Source organism: Vombatus ursinus, unplaced genomic scaffold (genome assembly GCF_900497805.2).
Source record: "Vombatus ursinus unplaced genomic scaffold, bare-nosed wombat genome assembly UNPS02014903.1, whole genome shotgun sequence".
Taxonomy (NCBI): domain Eukaryota; kingdom Metazoa; phylum Chordata; class Mammalia; order Diprotodontia; family Vombatidae; genus Vombatus; species Vombatus ursinus.
Window position 1 is genome coordinate 670,683 of NW_020954681.1, and position 17,187 is coordinate 687,869.

Below are 17,187 nucleotides of genomic sequence, written 5' to 3' on the forward strand. Positions count from 1 at the left end.
CCTTTGTACCACAGAGTTTCCTTTGTGACATCCTTATTTGTTGAATGTATCTTCTCTTCACTAATGAACTTCAAGCTTCCAGAGGAAAAAAGACTTATTTTTTCATCTTTCTGGTACAGCCACTGAGGACAATGCCCAGCAGGTGCTTAATAAATGTTTGGAGGGCCTGCAGCGTTATCCAGGAGTACCCTTTGTAACTGTTGCCTCACTACCTTGTTCCAGGTGACCACACAATAAATCTTTTCCTCTGCAATTTTTCTTGCTTATAGTTTTTATCAAAAAAAAAATTCCCCTCGATCCTCTAGAGTACTTAGATGTATATTTAATGTGGAAATCACAAGAAATAAATCTTTATTAACAACTTTCAAGACACAGTTATGAAATGCTGCACCCAGCCAAGTCGTGATCTAATTCCAAATTGCTTTGTTTGGGATTCTTTCAGTACACATCTAGCTTGAGAGATTATTATTATTATTGTTGTTATTGTTATTATACTAATAATAATAGCTGCCATTTATATAGTGCTTACTGTGTGCCAGGTACTGTGCTAAGCATGTTACAATTTATTATCTCATTTGATCCTTACAGCAACCTTGGGAGGTAGGTGCTATTGTGATCCTCATTTTACAGATGAGGAAACTGAGGCAGAGAGAAGTCAATTAACTTATCCAGGGTCACATAGCTAGTAAGTATCTAAGGCCACATTTGAACTCAGATCTTCCTGACTCCAGGTCATGCCTTCTATCCTCTGCAGCGCCACCTAGCTGCCTGGGACAAGTTTTCCTCCCTCTGAAGTGTGTCTGTTGAGTTTACTAGCATTGGTTGCAAATAGGAAGGAATGGGATCTATATGCTTCCTTCTTGACTTGAAGGAGCTAAGATTTTATCTGCATGGGTGCACCTTCTGCTAGCATGGATTCCAAGTTCTCCAGTCCTTAGCAGACAGGCTTTGAGAGTGGTGACCGAAACATAAAAATCATTATCCTGTGACTGACCTTCTGATTGTGAGCCTCTCTGAACCCTGCAAGGCTGGTCTTTGGATGAAAGATAAATAGTCCAGTGTAGAGCCCACTTAAAACCTTTATAGTCGCTGCTAGAGAGACATCATGGTGTAGTGAATATGGCACCAAACTTGGCATCTGAAAGACCTGAGTTCGAATTCCACCTCTGCCACTTTGAAGTTGTACAGCCCTGAGCAAGTCACTTAACCTCTCTGTGCCCCAGTTTCCTCTTCTGTAAAATGAGAGGTTGTGACTTGATGGACTCCAGGTCCTTTTCTCGCCTTGAATTGATGATCCTATGAGCCTTTGATTTTGAGTGCTGTTGTAATAACATTTGAGAATCTTATGCCCCACTTCATACCATGAGGAATAATCAGAGCAGGGATTTAGTGGAAGATATTGATATGTACACACATTGACAGATATGTATATGTGTATGTATATATCTGTCAATGTGTGTATGTATGGATATATAAAAATATAAATATAGAAAATAAATCTAACACTAATAGAAATATGTAAGCATATATAAAATATAAATAAATGTATAAAAATATATAATATAAATATATACACCTTTGAATGTATGTATGTGTGTATATCCTTATGCGTATGTACATATATACACATATATAAATACACGTGTGTATATGCTCTGAATATGCTCAGGACCATTGGTATATCACATATACCAGTGGCCTTGAGCATATTCAGTCAGTCATTCAAAGATTGTCTATTTGTGTGTATACTCTGTGCATACCACTGTGCTGGCTTCCTGCTTATAGGAAGCTCATGAAACTGCATTAGAATCCAGTTTGCTTCCTTGCTAAGAAATAGACTACTTTGCTTTGTGCTAGTGTCTAGATACGTCAAGGCAGTGGAGAATTGAGGCAGTTACTTAGTAGGGGAAAGTGGACATATACAAATAACAGCAATAAGTGCCATCTGAGTTCAGAGAAGGGTAACATCATTTTAGGCTCCTGGGCCTTGAGAGTGAGATGGGATTTTGACGGGCAGTTAGAGGGTAATTGCAACCAAATTAGACTGACCAAAATACTTAGTCAGACTGATTTATTCGGGGTTGTCAAGACTGCCTGTACTAGAAACATTGGTCCCCTCTACTCGTCTAATTTCCTGGTGGCCCTGGATTAATCAAAGGAATATATTCCTAGCACCAATCAAGTTTAGTCTCCCTTGTGCTGAGCTGGCTAATTGTATGATCAAATGACAGTCATATAAGCACATAAAAATGTTGCCCTGGGTTAGTCTACCCAGACTAGAATTTTGCCTCTAAGTGGTGATCCCAAGGCTTCTGGGCAGGAGTCTGATTATTTTCTTTTTAACTTCCTCTTCAGAGGTTGCAATTTAATTCCATTTATTTCAATAAATGTTTCGAAGCACCTGCCATGTGCCGTGTGCTATGCTAGTTGCTGGGGGTACAAAGACATGACAAAATAGGCCCTACCGTTAGAGCTTATATTCTATTAGAATGTCTCCAGCTTCCTCCACTAACTGATAAGAATCTTGTAGCCTTAGAATTGGTCTAAGCCTTTCTTGGACTCCATTTTCTTTGGCCTTAGATATTGTTGATCCATATACTGACTCTGTAGAGAATGTAAATTGTCATGACTGCAAAAATATGTGTGTACATTCCTCCTATCTTGTACAATATTTTTATGAACTTTTGTTTACTTTGCCATTGACTTAGTATATCTGCATGTCTTAAAATGCTGAAGACCTAGGTGGTAAAATAATGTGGGTGAAGTGTAGTAGGAAAAATATTGGAGATCTGGGTTCAAGTCCTGGTTCTGACCTTTACTGGTTATGTAATCTTAGACAGGACACTCCCTTGCTCTCTCCCAGACTCAGTTTCCTCAACTGTAAAATGGGGATTCATTGCCTGCCTCTAAAGAGTTGTTGTGGGATTGCTTTCTCAGCAGTTTGAGGCACCATTCTGTTAGCAGTCCTCTACTCCCATGTGAAGAACACTTATTTACATCAAATAATGCTGTTCTGTTCAATAATTCAAGCTAATAATTGAAAAATCTTATGTGGAAGGCCCATAGGAAGTGAGCTGCAGAATTCTGGGTGAAGAATTTGTCTCTTAATGAGGTGCAAAATTCACTCAGTTTCTCCATCAGTTTCTGCCTGCTAAGTCTTGGGCTTTGGAAGAATAATTTATGAAGGAAGCCTCAAACAAAGTATGCCTGAAATCAGTCTTCTTTAATAAGCACCTGGAATCCACTGTTTTCAAACAGAAATGAGCAAGGATTCTTGAGTTTAGCATCCAGCAGGGAACTCAATGCCTATTCTGTTCATATATTAATGTAAGAGAACTAAAGAGTCATATGCATTGTCACATAGCCATCAAGAATGGCACCGCAGGGCTCACTCCAGCTGAATGTGTGGCCCTGACGGTTTTCTTTTTCTCTATTAAAGAACATCATGACATCCAATGGGGAAAGAGATGAGGAAAAAAAATTCACCTGGGGAGAATTTCTCCCCTAGTAGGAGGAAGAAAGAGCATAGACTTAGAAATATTATTGAAAGCAGTGAGTCTGATAAATTGAATAATAATAATAGGTAGGGCTTATATCCCCATTTTATGGATGAATAAACTGAGATGGTGGTTGAGTCATTTCAGTTGTGTCTCACTCTCTGTGACCCCATGTGGGGTTTTCTTGGCAAAGATACTCGATTGGTTTGTGGTTTCCTTCCCCGACTCATTTTACAGATGAGGAAACTGAGGCAAACAGGGTGAAGTGACTTGCCCAGGGTCACCCAGCTAGTAAGTGTCTGAGACCTTCGTCCTCCTGACCTCAGAGCCATGGGTCTATCCACTGCACCACTTAGCTGCCCCTTAGGCAGAGGTTAAGTGACTTGCCCAGGGTCACCCAGCTAGTAAATGTCTGAGGCAGGATTCCAGTTGAAATCTTCGTAATTCCAAATCCAGCACTCTATTCGCTACTCCACCTCTTTGCCATTATAGAATGATGACAAACTGAGGGAAATTGAAACAGGAGACAGTGGAAGACCATCACAGCATCAGTGTCAAGAGACCAGGAGAACACCTGTATTAGGGGATTTCTGTGTGCTTGGGTTAGATTCACCACATTCCCCACATAGCTATAATGCGGATTCAACTTGAAAATGCATCATATGTAGAATTTTTTCCTTCAGAAAGCCAGTTGTTAAGCATTTACCAGCATACTCCTTTCATTTGTTTTACTCTTGACTCTTCTCCTTACTAGCTGTATGATCCTGAACAAGTCACCTCTCCCTGATGTAGGTAAGAGGAGGGAGTTGAATTTCTCTAATCCCTAAAGGTCTTTCTTGTGCCAGGCTTTTATTACTTTTACTTATTTATTTTATTTACTTCTTTTTATATTTCTTTTATGATTTATATTATATTTCTTTTGTTATATATTATTTATATTGTATTTCTTTTCTTATTTCTTTTTTCTTTTATTTATTTATTTTCTGTTTACTTTTATTTCCTTCTATTACTTCTTTTACGTATTTGTGCAGCTCTGCTAAAAGTCTTAATATGGGGTCCATGGAGCCAAGGAGTCTGTGTAGAGATTTCAGGGAATTCATGATTTTGTATGGAAGAAAAAAAAATCACATTCTTATTTTCACTATCCTTTGGTTTCCTTCATCATTCTGTGTATTTTATTTTATATATTTAAATACTTTGTTCTGAGAAAGGGTCTGTAAGCTTGACCAGGCTGCCAAAGGGGTCCAGGATTAACAGGTTAAGAATCCCTGATCTACAAGAAATTCTATACTATTTACACACTGTTTCTTCTAAGACTGTTGACGTAGAATACCCCTCCTGCCCACTCCCTGTCAATACTGGCTTGGTTGCAGGCAAGCTGGAGGACTCAGGATTTCAGGGGTTATCATTTTGCCAGCTGCATATGTTAAAATGCATTCTACACCAGCCTCCATGCTGTGATTCAAGACTAGAGCTGATGGTCACTGTGAACACCTGTTTTACGAATTATTGTCAAAGGGACTTGTCCACATTGCAGAATTGACCCAGTTCAGAATGGGGATCAACACCGAGAGCGAAAAAAAAAATTTTTATGTGGTTCCCAGATTGAATGACAGATTTGTACTACCTACATGAGCCCCGTGCCTGCAATCCCTGACATCAGCAGAAGTGGCAACATTTACAAGTTTATTTCAATACAAGCGTGGCCTCACATGTTATTACAATATATGGGAGAAGTATTGAAATTCATTTGTAACAATTACATTAAAAAGTAAGTGTACTTTGAAGTGTTAATGTTGAAATGTTTGATTTTCATTTCCACCATTAAATGAAATTGACCGGAATATGAGGAAATTGACCAGAATGTGAGAAGCAAGAAGAAAGAGTTCAGAAATAGTTGTATGTTAAAGGTGAGTGGTTTAATTACAGATTGAAGGGAGAAAAATAATGTTGAGTAATTACAAGTGTTGAGTCTGATTTGAGCACCATGGTTGTAATAAGCCCTCATGTTTTAATGTCTTCGATTTGGTAGGTTGTGTGTCAGCAGCTTCACAGAGGAAACTAGGCATAGCAAATTAAAGCAAAGTACTCCTCACTTCATATTCTTACTAATCCTTTAAGAGGACCAACGGATCTCTGAATCACAAGGTTTCAGGTGGTTGAACTAGCTAGTTCAACCTTCTCATTTTATAGATGAGCAAAGTATGGTACAGAGTGAAGTGACTTCGCTCACATCACACAAGGAGGTAGCTAGGTGGCGCCAGAGTACACAGAGGGCTGGGCCTGGAGTCAGGAAGGAAGACCTGAGTTCACTTCCTAGCTATGTGACTTTGCTGCTATCTGCCTCAGTTTCCTCATCTGTAAAATGGGGATCATAATAGCACCTACCTTCCAGGGTTGTTGTGAGTATCGAATAAGATATATTTATAAAGCGCTTAACACAGTGCCGGACACATAGTAGGCACTATATAAATGCTAGTTAGTAGCAGTAGTAGCAATAGCGGTGATGGTGGTGGTAATAAGTGGCAGAATTGGGATTCAAACCTAGAGTTTTGGACTTCTACTTCAGATCCCATTCCACTCATTCCTCCATATCATGCCTCAGTGTCTGGTGCTCAGCTCCAAAATAACTGAATGGCCCATCAACTTAGTTCAACATAAGGATTATGATAATAGAGCTGGTAAAAGTTTGGGGACAGGTAGCAGGGGGAAGTAGGCCTTGGGTTAGGTTCCCAGACATGTTGGAAAGGGCTTTGAAAGGTCCGAACAACTCTTCATAGATCTTGGGAGGCAGTGTAGTAGAGTATTGAGGTTTCTGGAATAGGAGTCACAGGGCTTGGGTTTGGATTCTGGCTCTTTCAATGACTACTTGTGTCAAGTGCACAGTCACTTCCCCTCTCTGGGCCTCAGTTACGTCATCTATAAAATGGATGGGTTGGACTAGGTGGTATCTAAGGTTTCCCTCAGCTCTAAATGTATGATCTTTAGACTTTCCACATGGCTCTCCTAAGAAAAATGGTTGAATGTTATGAAAAGTATTTGTACATAAAGCATTTTCTCTGTTTTCAGGGAAAGGGAAAAAAAACCACACAACAATTTTATTTTTTTTCCCCACTAGGGATTTGTATCCAGGACTGTCATGCTAGCTTCTTAAAATCATCAAAAATAACTTTAGTTCATATTCTAAGAGAATATACAAAACATCTGGATTCCTTTAGTTTGCTTTCTTATTTCTAAAAAAAAGGTTTACGCTGAACAAACATTTATTTTCTTTTGCTTTCCTCTCTGCTTTGGAAAAGAAACAAGAAAAATAGGACCCTTGTAACACATATGAATAGTCAAGCAAAACCAATTCCCGTGTCTAAAAATGTATGTATCATTCTTCGTCTTGAGCCCAGCACCTCTCACGTAGGAGGTAGGTAGCAGCCTTCCTTGTTGGATTGTACTTTTGGACATGGTATCGGTCAGGGAAATGGTCTCCAGGTTTGGGCTGTCTCTTAAGAGAGACATAACTTCCAGGAATAAGGGAATGATAATCAACAAGATTTATTAAATGTCTGTGATAACGCACACACGGTGGGTATAAATACAAGGAACAAAAGTCAAATCAATAAGCATTTATTAAGCACCTACTATGCACCAGGCACTGTGCTCAGCCCTGACTTCAAGGAGTTCAGCCTAAGAACTTATACGGAGGAGACAACAAGTATCTTTGTGTGTGTATGTGTAGATACACACACACGCATATATATGTATGTATATAGTCATAGTTATTGTTATTATTGTAGTTATATCTAGAATAAATGCAAAGTGAATGCAGTGCGCTCCTGGGTGGGATGGGATTGTGGGAATCGGGATAAAAGGTGCTTCTCGAAGCAAGAGAAGGATTCTTTGAGCAGGTGTGGGGCACAGCCAAATGCCCCAAGATGATAGATGAAGTGGAGTGCTCGAGCAGCAGGCAGGAGACCAATCTGGCTTGGTTCTAGAGTCTAGTAGGAGAGAGTAATGTCCAACAAGGCTGCACCAGTCAGGTGGTGAAGGACTGGAAGAGCTAAATGGAGGAGTTCATAGTTGTTCCCAGAGGCCATAAGGAACCTTTGGAGCTTATTGAGTAGAGGAATAATAGTGAAATCTACACTTAAGGAAAATGATTTCGACTTCAAAGTTCTCTGTGCTGGCCAGGCCACATCTGGAGCATTGTATTCACTTATAAGTGCCAGGGTTTAGGAAGAGTACTGGATACAGAGAAGGGCAGCTAAGAGTGTGAAAGGCTTTGAACTGAAAGAATTTAGACTAGGTAGCTTGCAGAAGAGCAGACTAGAGCCGGGGGGGGGGGGGTGGGGGCCACAAAAGGGTCACAGGTCTAGAACTAGAAGAGATAGCAGAGGTCAACTAGTCCAACTCCCTGATTTGACAAGTGGAGAAACTGAGGCCTAGAGAGGTGAATTGACATGCCCAAGGTTACTCAGATTATAAGCATAGTTCTGTTCAAATATTATGAAGGGTTCTCTTGTGGAAGTGGGATTGGATTTATTCTGTTTGGCACCAGAGGGTACAATCAGGATTAATTTGTTGGCCCTTGGAAAGAGTTGCGTTTAGCCTTGATGTCAGGAAAAACCATTTGAAACTGGAATGAACTGCCTTAGGAGGGTGGTGGGCGCCCTCTCACTGGATGAATTAATAAGCATATATTAAGCACTTACTGTGTGCAAAGTACTGTGCTGAGTGCTTGGGGGTACAGATAGAAAAGTAAGAGAACAGACAGTTCTCAGATGAAGAAATTAAAGCCATCTATAGTCATATGAAAAAATGCTCTAAATCACTATTGATTAGAGAAATGCAAATCAAAACAACTCTGAGGTACCACATCACACCTATCAGAATGGCCAACATGACAAAACAGGAAAATGATCAATGTTGGAGAAGATGTGGGAAAATTGGAACACTAATGCGTTGTTGGTGGAGTTGTGAAATGATCCAGCTATTTTGGAGAGCAATTTGGAACTATGGCCAAAGGGCTATAAAAATGTGCATACTCTTCAACCCCCCAATGGCATTTCTAGGGCTGTATCCCAAAGAGATCATAAAAATGGGAAAAGGACCCACATGTACAAAAATATTTATAGCAGCTTTTTCTGTGGTGGCAAAGAATTGGAAATTGAGGGGATGCCCAGCAATTGGGGAACAAGTTGTGGTATATAAATGTAACAGAATACTATTGTGCTATAAGAAATGGTGAGCAGGCAGACTTCAGAAAAACCTGGAAAGACTTGTATGGTCTGATGCTGAGTGAAGTGAGCAGAGCCAGGAGAACATTGTACACAATAACAGCCACATTGTGCGATGACTAACTTTGATAGACTTAGCCCTTCTCAGGAATGCAAGGATCTAAGACATCTCCAAAGGTCTCATAATGGAAAATGCTATCCACATCCAAAGAAAGAACTATGGAATCTGAATGCAGATTGAAGCATACTATTTGCTCTGTTTTTTTCTTCCATTTTGTTTTGTTTCTTTTTTCTTGTGGTTCTTCCTATTGGTTCTACTTCTTCTTTACAACATGACTAATGTGAAAATATGTTTAATAGGAATGTATATGTAGAGGCTATATTAGATTGCATGCCGTCTAGGGTAGGGAGGGAGGGAGGGAGGAGGAGAAAATTTAAAACCCAAAAGCTTATGGAAGTGATTGTTGAAAACTAAAAATAAATTAATTAAAAAAGAAAGAAGAAAAAGATGATGATAATGGTTGCAATAGTTAGCATTATATACTGGTTTAAAGTTTACAAAGTATTTTACAAATATTGTCTCATTTTACTTAACATTAGGAGTTTCTACCCCATTGAAATCACAGCTCCTGGAGGTATAGACATACTTTATTTGGAGAGTACTAGATTACTCCTACTAGCTGTGTGGTAGTCAGTAAGGCATCTTTTTATCTATGACTCAGTCTCCATATTTGCAAAATAGGGATAATATTCTACATTGTTCACAGGACTTTAGGGAGGGAGGGTGCTTTGAAAACCATATAGCACCATAGAAATATGAACTATTATTATTGTTGTTATTACTATTTATTTTTATAAAAGTTCTGTGAAATGAGTAGAATTCATTCTCTTTATTTTACAAATAAAGTAACTGAGGCTTGTTGTGAAGGGAAAATAATAAAAGTTGGTTCTTCAGTCTGTTCTCATGAGCCTGAGACCCTTCACTATCCTTTTAAAGAGGCCTTTTTTAGAGTAAGTTTTTCTTGATGTCTTCTGTGTTTTATATCGCCATGGTTTACCTTGGCTCCCTCTCCCTCTCCCAGAGAGCCATCCTATCTACCAAGTAGTATATCTTTAAAGACAAAAACAGAAGAGGAAAAAAAATTAGCACTATGTTACAATTGTGGATCTCCCAGCTCTACAAAGAGGTAGTTTGGGATTGTTTTCTCTATCCTTTGAGCCAAATTTGTTCCTTATAATTTTTTATAATTTTTTTTGGAGGCAATTGTGGTTAAGTGACTTGTCCAGGGTCACATAGGTAGTAAGTGTCTGAGGGCAGATTTGAACTCAGGTCCTCCTAACTCCAGGGTCTATGCTCTATCCTCTGTGCCACCTAGCTGCTCTTTGTTCCTTATAATTTAAAGATGCTTCTAAAACCTTTTCTAACCTGGTTCCAACCTATCACTTTAGCCTCATTACTCTCCTTTCTATCCAGCGAAATTGACCCTTTCTCTGTTCCTCACATTCCATGACCCATCTCTATGCCTTTGCGCTGGCCATCCCCTATGCCTGGAATGCACTGCCTCCTCATATCCATCTCGCAGGATTCCTCTCATCTTCTAAGGTAAAGCACAAAAGCTGTTCCTGACCACTTCCTCCTAGTGACTAGTGCCACACCAAATAATCAAAGCTATGCAAATTAAAAGAACTGATCACCTCTTAACCCATCCAATTATTAAAAACAATGAAAAGGAATGACTAAATGCTGGTACGGTTGTGAGGAAATAGGCACAATTGTTTATTGCATTTCATAGGATCTTCTTGGAGAGCACCATGGTTTAAAAGTCATAAAAACAATCATTCCTTGTGTCCCAGTAATTCCACTATTGTGATATAACCTGAGAGTTTTAAAGGAGAAAAAATATAGAGCTCCCTGGTTTAAAGATTTTTACCATATCAGTATTTGCAATAATAAAAATCACAGAAATGACGCATGTCCAACAGTAGTGGAATTCTTCACTGATGGTCCATTAGTCTAATGGAGTACCATATTTTCGTTACTATTCTTCAGTTGAACAGGTATGAAGAATATAAAGAAGTTGGAAAAGACCTTTATGAAATAGTACCAAGTGAAAGACATAGAAACCAGAGGAATGGAGCACACACATGCCCTACAAAAACTTTTATCAAAATGTAAATAGTTGAAAGTATTAGTTGTATTACTGTTTAATCTTGAGTTTATTACAAATAATTTAGAAAAAAAATGAAAAGGGAATGTTTTATCTGTCCTTTCAAGTGGAGAAATGATGAAGTTGAGTGCTTTACCCCCAGTTATTTCAAGCAAGTTTTCTGAAAGGAAATGGAATGAGCTGAGGACATCTTGAAAAGAATTGGATGGTTTGCTACTCCTCCCCTTTTGCTGAGATCAAAGCATAATTATCAGGTCTATACACTTAGAATCAGAGAATCTTGGAGCTGGAAAGAACTTTCGAAATGATTAGAGAGGCACTACAGTGTGGGAGTACTGGGCTTGGAGTTAGGACAACCTGGGTGTAAATCCCTTTTTGGATATACGCTAACTAGCTAGGTGACCTGGATAATTTCATTAACTGTCCTCGGCCTCAGTTTCCTCATATGTAAAGTAATGGGGTTAAATTTGATGGCCTTTAAGGTCCCTTCCAGCTCTAAATCTCTGATCTGCTGACCTAGATTTAATAAGCAGTCTACTGCCAATAGGTGGCATGCTTGTCAGATTTCTTTGGATCCACCTAGATGTCCTTCCAACCAGCCCATATTGCTCGTTCTCATCCACAAAGATTGGGTGAGAGAATTTGCCACATTCCTTGCTGAGACTAATATATACTCTTTCTACAGCATTCCCCTCCCCTCTCAGTCCAATGACCCCATAGGCAAAGGAAATGAGCAGAGGCTGACATGACTTCTTAGCTAACCCACACTGACTCCTAGTGACGATTCCCTTTTTTTCCCCTAAGGTTCCAGATTCTCTTCTGTGAAAAGATGCCTTGATGCACTTGTGTGCTGATCCAGGGGGAACTAGCCTGGAATTCTTTATTACCATGCTGCTATTTATTTAAAAGAAGAGATAAGTGTTTTAGGAAAACACACCACAGTCTCTTGGTTGTTGCTAAACAAACTGATGTATAATAAACAGCTACTTGGTGTTACCAAAATAAAGAATCATGATCTTTTCGGCTCTAGGATGCCTTAGCTAGTTTTCTGACAAGACTCTTCAGTATAGACCGGGTTCAAAGTACAGCTTGGGGGTTTTCCAAGCGCCTGAGAAGAAAGTGTATGCCACACTGTATTAGTGCTATGTAGTGCTATCACAATATGGTACTTATAGTTACAGACGTGAAGAGATTATCCACATCTTTAGGAGTTAATGGAGTGGAATAACATCTTACTTTGCAATAAGGTTCAATGAATTAATTGCCCACTAAGATTTAAATAGCACTTGCGAACTATCAGTGCCCTAGATTAGAAGCAATTGCCCAAAGGGCCTAGAAATATTATCCAGGTTCTGATCCTAACAGTCCATTTATAATTCTCTTTGACACTCTCCCATCTGTCTTCTGGAAGGAGTATAGTCCCTGACATTCATGGAGAACCTGAATGCATACTGATATATGCATGTGCACACGCATACACACAAACATGCACACACAGACACTCAGAAACACAATGTGTCTGTGAGAGAAGAGAGAGAGGAAAATCACCCGATATGAATACGATTTGCATTTCTGTGAATAGCCTGGGAAAATGGAAGTTTTGACCACAATTCCAATTGCATTCGACATCCATACTGTATTCAAACTTGGGTGTCCTTTTATGAACTTGGAAGACAAAGAGTGGAAAGATTGCCTAAGCAGATTTCATCTTCTCACTGGACATTTCTGACCTGGGTCTTAGGAAGCAGTTAAGATTATGCAGAAGATTGAAGACCTGTAGGGAGGTTCTCATCCCCGATGATTCAGTGGGCAGCTTATCTTGGTGCTGAGGCTCAGTTATCCATGCTGAATGATAAGGATGCTGGAAACAAATTCAAGGTACCAATGTCTGAAATCTGTCTGAAATCTGACAGGAAATAATTTCCTCCCTGTGACTCAGCTTCAGAGTAGGCTCTCGGCTTAGAGTTGTGCAACAGAAAAATGATGAAGAGCGTAGGCTCATATGGTAGTCATAGATTTTGCTCATTGAAACTGAGGTCCAGGGAATTGAAATGACTTGTCAAGGATCACGCAGAAGAACATGGATCTCGAGCTGGAAGGGGCCTCTGAGGACATTAGGTCCAACCACTTCATTTGATAGATGAGTAAACTGAGGCCCAGGGAGGTAGAAGTCACTTGCTCAAGGTCACTCAGTTAGTAAGTGACTGGGTCAGGATTTAAACTCAGCTCCTCTGACACCCAAGCCATTGCTTTTTTCCCCTTTAATATGCTGCCTTTCCTGGGTCATGATGAAAGTTCTTTGAAAAAAATGAAAATGCTACAGACCTACAGAGAATGCCATGTAGTTGTTTACTATATGGATCAGTTCTATTAGGTTATATACACAGTGCTTAGCACAGCGCCTGACACACAGTAGGTCCTTTATAAAAATGCTTGTTGACTTATCAACTTATGATGGGCTGGTTCCTGTGTGAACCTATGTACTTTGCATTGTGGAAAGATCAGACCAGATGGATATTTGATAGTGGAAGGAAGGGTGGAAGGAAGGAAAGAAAGAGGGAGGGAAAGAAAGAGGAAGGGAAGTTATGAAGGAAGAAAATAAACATTTATTGAATGCTTACTATATGCCAGGCACTGTGCTAAGCTCTTTACAAATATTGTCTCCTTTGATCCTCATAACAACTTTAAGAGGTAGGTGCTATTATTATCCCTATTTTACGGTTGAGGAAACTTTTGGGACAGATTAAGTGACTTGCCCAGGGTCATACAACTATTAAGTATCTGAGGCTGGAGTTGAACTCAGGTCCTTCTGAATCCAGGCCCAGCATAGTAGACATTTTTGGCAGATAGAGCTCTATTTGCCCACTTTTTCCTTGTGCAGGCCTATCAGATGAATGCTATTCTTCTGACTTCTCATTACTTGATTCTCAAAACAATATCCAAAGTGACTCCATGGCCCACCTAGTTTTGAATGCCATCTGACATTCACTTGCTGTGTGACCATAGACAAGCCACACCTTTGCTTCCCTGTAAAATGGGGATAATAATCCCTGAAGCCTCTCCCCTACAGAGGGGGTTAGAGGGAGGTAGGGATGTTGTGAGGGTCAAATGAGATAAATGATATAAAGCACTTTGCAAACCTTAAAGCACCATATAAATGTCTGTTTGGGTTCTTATTCTCATTATTAGCCTCCAGTTAGCAGGCCTCCAGTCTGGTGATGACTTCATTCTCCAAGTCTTGTACTACCTACACTCCTGCTGAGCCCAAGTAATATTTATAGAGCAATACAGGGGTGTGTTCCTAAATATTTCACAACCAGGCACCTTGGGAGAAGTATACTCATACTCTTTTAAGTTTAATCTTCTTTGTTAACACTTTCCTAAGTCTGGAAGACAAGGAAACAATAAATCGAAGCCTGATTTGTAGTCAGTTGCCTATTTCTGAGGTGTAAAAGCTCACACTGAAAATTTCAAGCTGGTTAGAGGTGGTTCCAGCACAGCCCTGGTGGGAGTTCTGAAAGAAATGATGTCTGTGTGGGGCAGCTAGGTGGTGCAGTGGATAGAGCACTGGCCCTGGATTCGGGAGGACCTGAGTTCAAATCCAGACTCAGACACATAGCACTTACTAGCTATGTGACTCTGGGCAAGTCACTTAACCCCAAATGCCTCACCAAAAAAAAAAAAAAAGAAAAGAAAAGAAAGAAATGATGTCTGTGAAGTACTCTAAAACTCTGAAGTGTAGAGAAAATGGCAGCTGTCCTTATTGGTAGAATTTCCCAAACCAACATGTGGGTAATGTTCTCTCGCTCCCCGTTATTCTCAGTTTGACAGTATTTGGATTCCCCCACTCCTCACTTCTATATTCTATGTTTACATTTCCATTTTCCATTTCCAGTTTCCATTTTTCTGAAACCCTGTTGAATTCTACCCTCTGTGTCAGAAGTCTTAGTGCAGCTTCAAGCTCTAATAGCTTGATATTGTGCTAACTTTTGGAACACCTTTTACTTAGTTTACAACAGGATGCCAACCTGTTTTGATCTTCTCCTCCCAAGGACATTTTGGCTTTATACTAAACGGTGTGTGGCTTTCTGGCATGGCATCTCTATTATTACAATTCCCAGTGCAGCCTGCTTCATGGTATCACAAAGTTTAGAAGAGATAGAGGTGATTGTGCAGGACTACAAAACTGCCTATTAGATTGCAATTGATCTCCGGTATGTCTCCTCAGGCACAAACCAATGTGACACCAATGTAAGGCCTTTGGGTTATTTTGAATTCGTGCATGAGTCTTGCTTGTGCAAATCTATACACTGAACAATAACCTTCAGTAATGACGAATGGAGGTTGTGGCAGTGCATTTGACTTGATCCGTCAATTTTCTTTTGGACATAGGGAGATGGTATTCACTGGGTAAGTGAATTTTAAGTTCATTTGTTTTAACCATATGCTACTTGGGACTTCAACTTCTGGCTGCATGTATGATGCCAGCATTTTTGCAAAGCCACAGACCTCTTAAGGTAGTCTTTCTATAGAAAATGTCTGCATGTTCTTTTTAAAGATGGGGTCAGAACACTGTTGAGGAGGGACAGGGTGAAAGGAGAGAGAGAATAGAATAAATGGTGGGGTGGAATAGGATGGAGGGAAATACAGTTAGCAACAGTAACTGTGAAAAAAAATTTTGAAGCAAGTTTCTCTGATAAAGACCTCATTTCTCAAATATATAGTGAACTGAGTCAAAATGATAAAAATAAGAGCTATTCCCCAATTGACAAATGATCAAAAGATATGAATAGTCAGTTTTCAGATGAAGTAATCAAAGCTATCTATAGCCATATGAAAAAATACTCTAACTCACTATTGATTGGAGAAATGTAAGTTAAAACAATCCTGAGGTACTACCTCACACCTATTAGATTGGCTAATAGGACAGAAAAGGGAAATGACAAATTTTGGAGGGAATATGGGAAAATTGAGACACTAATGCACTGTTAGTGGAGTTGTGAACTGATTCAACCATTCTGTAGAGCAATTTGGAACTGGGCCCAAAGGGCTAAAGATGGGACCCAGGAAGGTTAGCTTTAGAGTTCCAGGACAACATGCTAGCTGGTGGAGACCTCTAGCAAACTGGCTTGCCTATTTGGCTTTCCCTAACACAGAATATGCAAATCACAGGATCTCAGTGTTGGAAAGGATTTCCAAATCCAACCCTCGATTGAGCAGGCATCTTCTCCACGGTATGCCCAATGAGCTCTCAGCCATTCTTTGTTTGAAGACTTCTAATGGAGTCTTCCCTCCTCCTGGCTCAAAGTTCCCATTCCTTCAACTGATCCTTCCATTTCATTTTGAATGGTTCCGTTTTTGAGTCCTTTTATTCTGGCCTGTACCTGGAATATTCTGTTTGTAGAATGAGATAGCAAACTCTAAAGTCTGAAGCACTTACTGGATCTGTAAGCACTGCCAGTCTTTCCTTTAGTACCTAAGGCCTTCATTTGCTATTGTTTCTGGTTGTTTCCTTGCTCCCAATAAGTACCACCAGGTCCTGCCCCTTCCTAATTCCCTACTTCCTCCTCCCCTCTTCAGAGGCTGCTCATGTGTCCCAGTTAATGGCCACATTTGAATATTTTCCTCCTCTAGGTAGGATTTATAGAAAGCCCTGGCAAGAAGAGGAGGAGGTAAGGAGAAGTTGCAACTTGTAGCAATGGAGGGCCTGTCCACACTGATAACTGGAATCCGTGGAACTACCCTTATTTCATGCTTCATCACTTTAAGGTGCCATGAGTGCATCAGGATGGGGGCTCCAGCTTCAGACAGATAGCAGTTAGTGTCAACCTAATCTGCAAGGCTGAAACTTTTCTCCATTCCTAATTCTGCCTTCTGGGGCCGAATGGTACAAGATGCCTTTTCACAGATGAACCCTTCACATACTCAGACATCGCTATTAGGGCCTCCTCTGAGTCCTCTCTGGCTAACCCTGCCTTCCCATTCATTTCCTTTATTGATTTTTTAAATAAGTTTTTCCTGATGTCTTTTAAAAAAATCATCATAGTTTCCCCCATGATCCTTTTCTCTCCTCCTATCAGAGAGCCATCCCATATAAGTAGCATTTTTTAAAAGACAAGAAAAGGAAAGGAAGAAGGAAAAAAATCAGCATAACTGATAAGTACATTGAAAAAGACTGAACATATGTGGACCTCCCACGAAGGGTTTTCCCAGTTCCTTTAACTGCTCTTCATATGGCACGGTCTCTAGGCTTTTCCCTATTCCCATCTGCCCTCTCCAAATGCAGATGAAGTT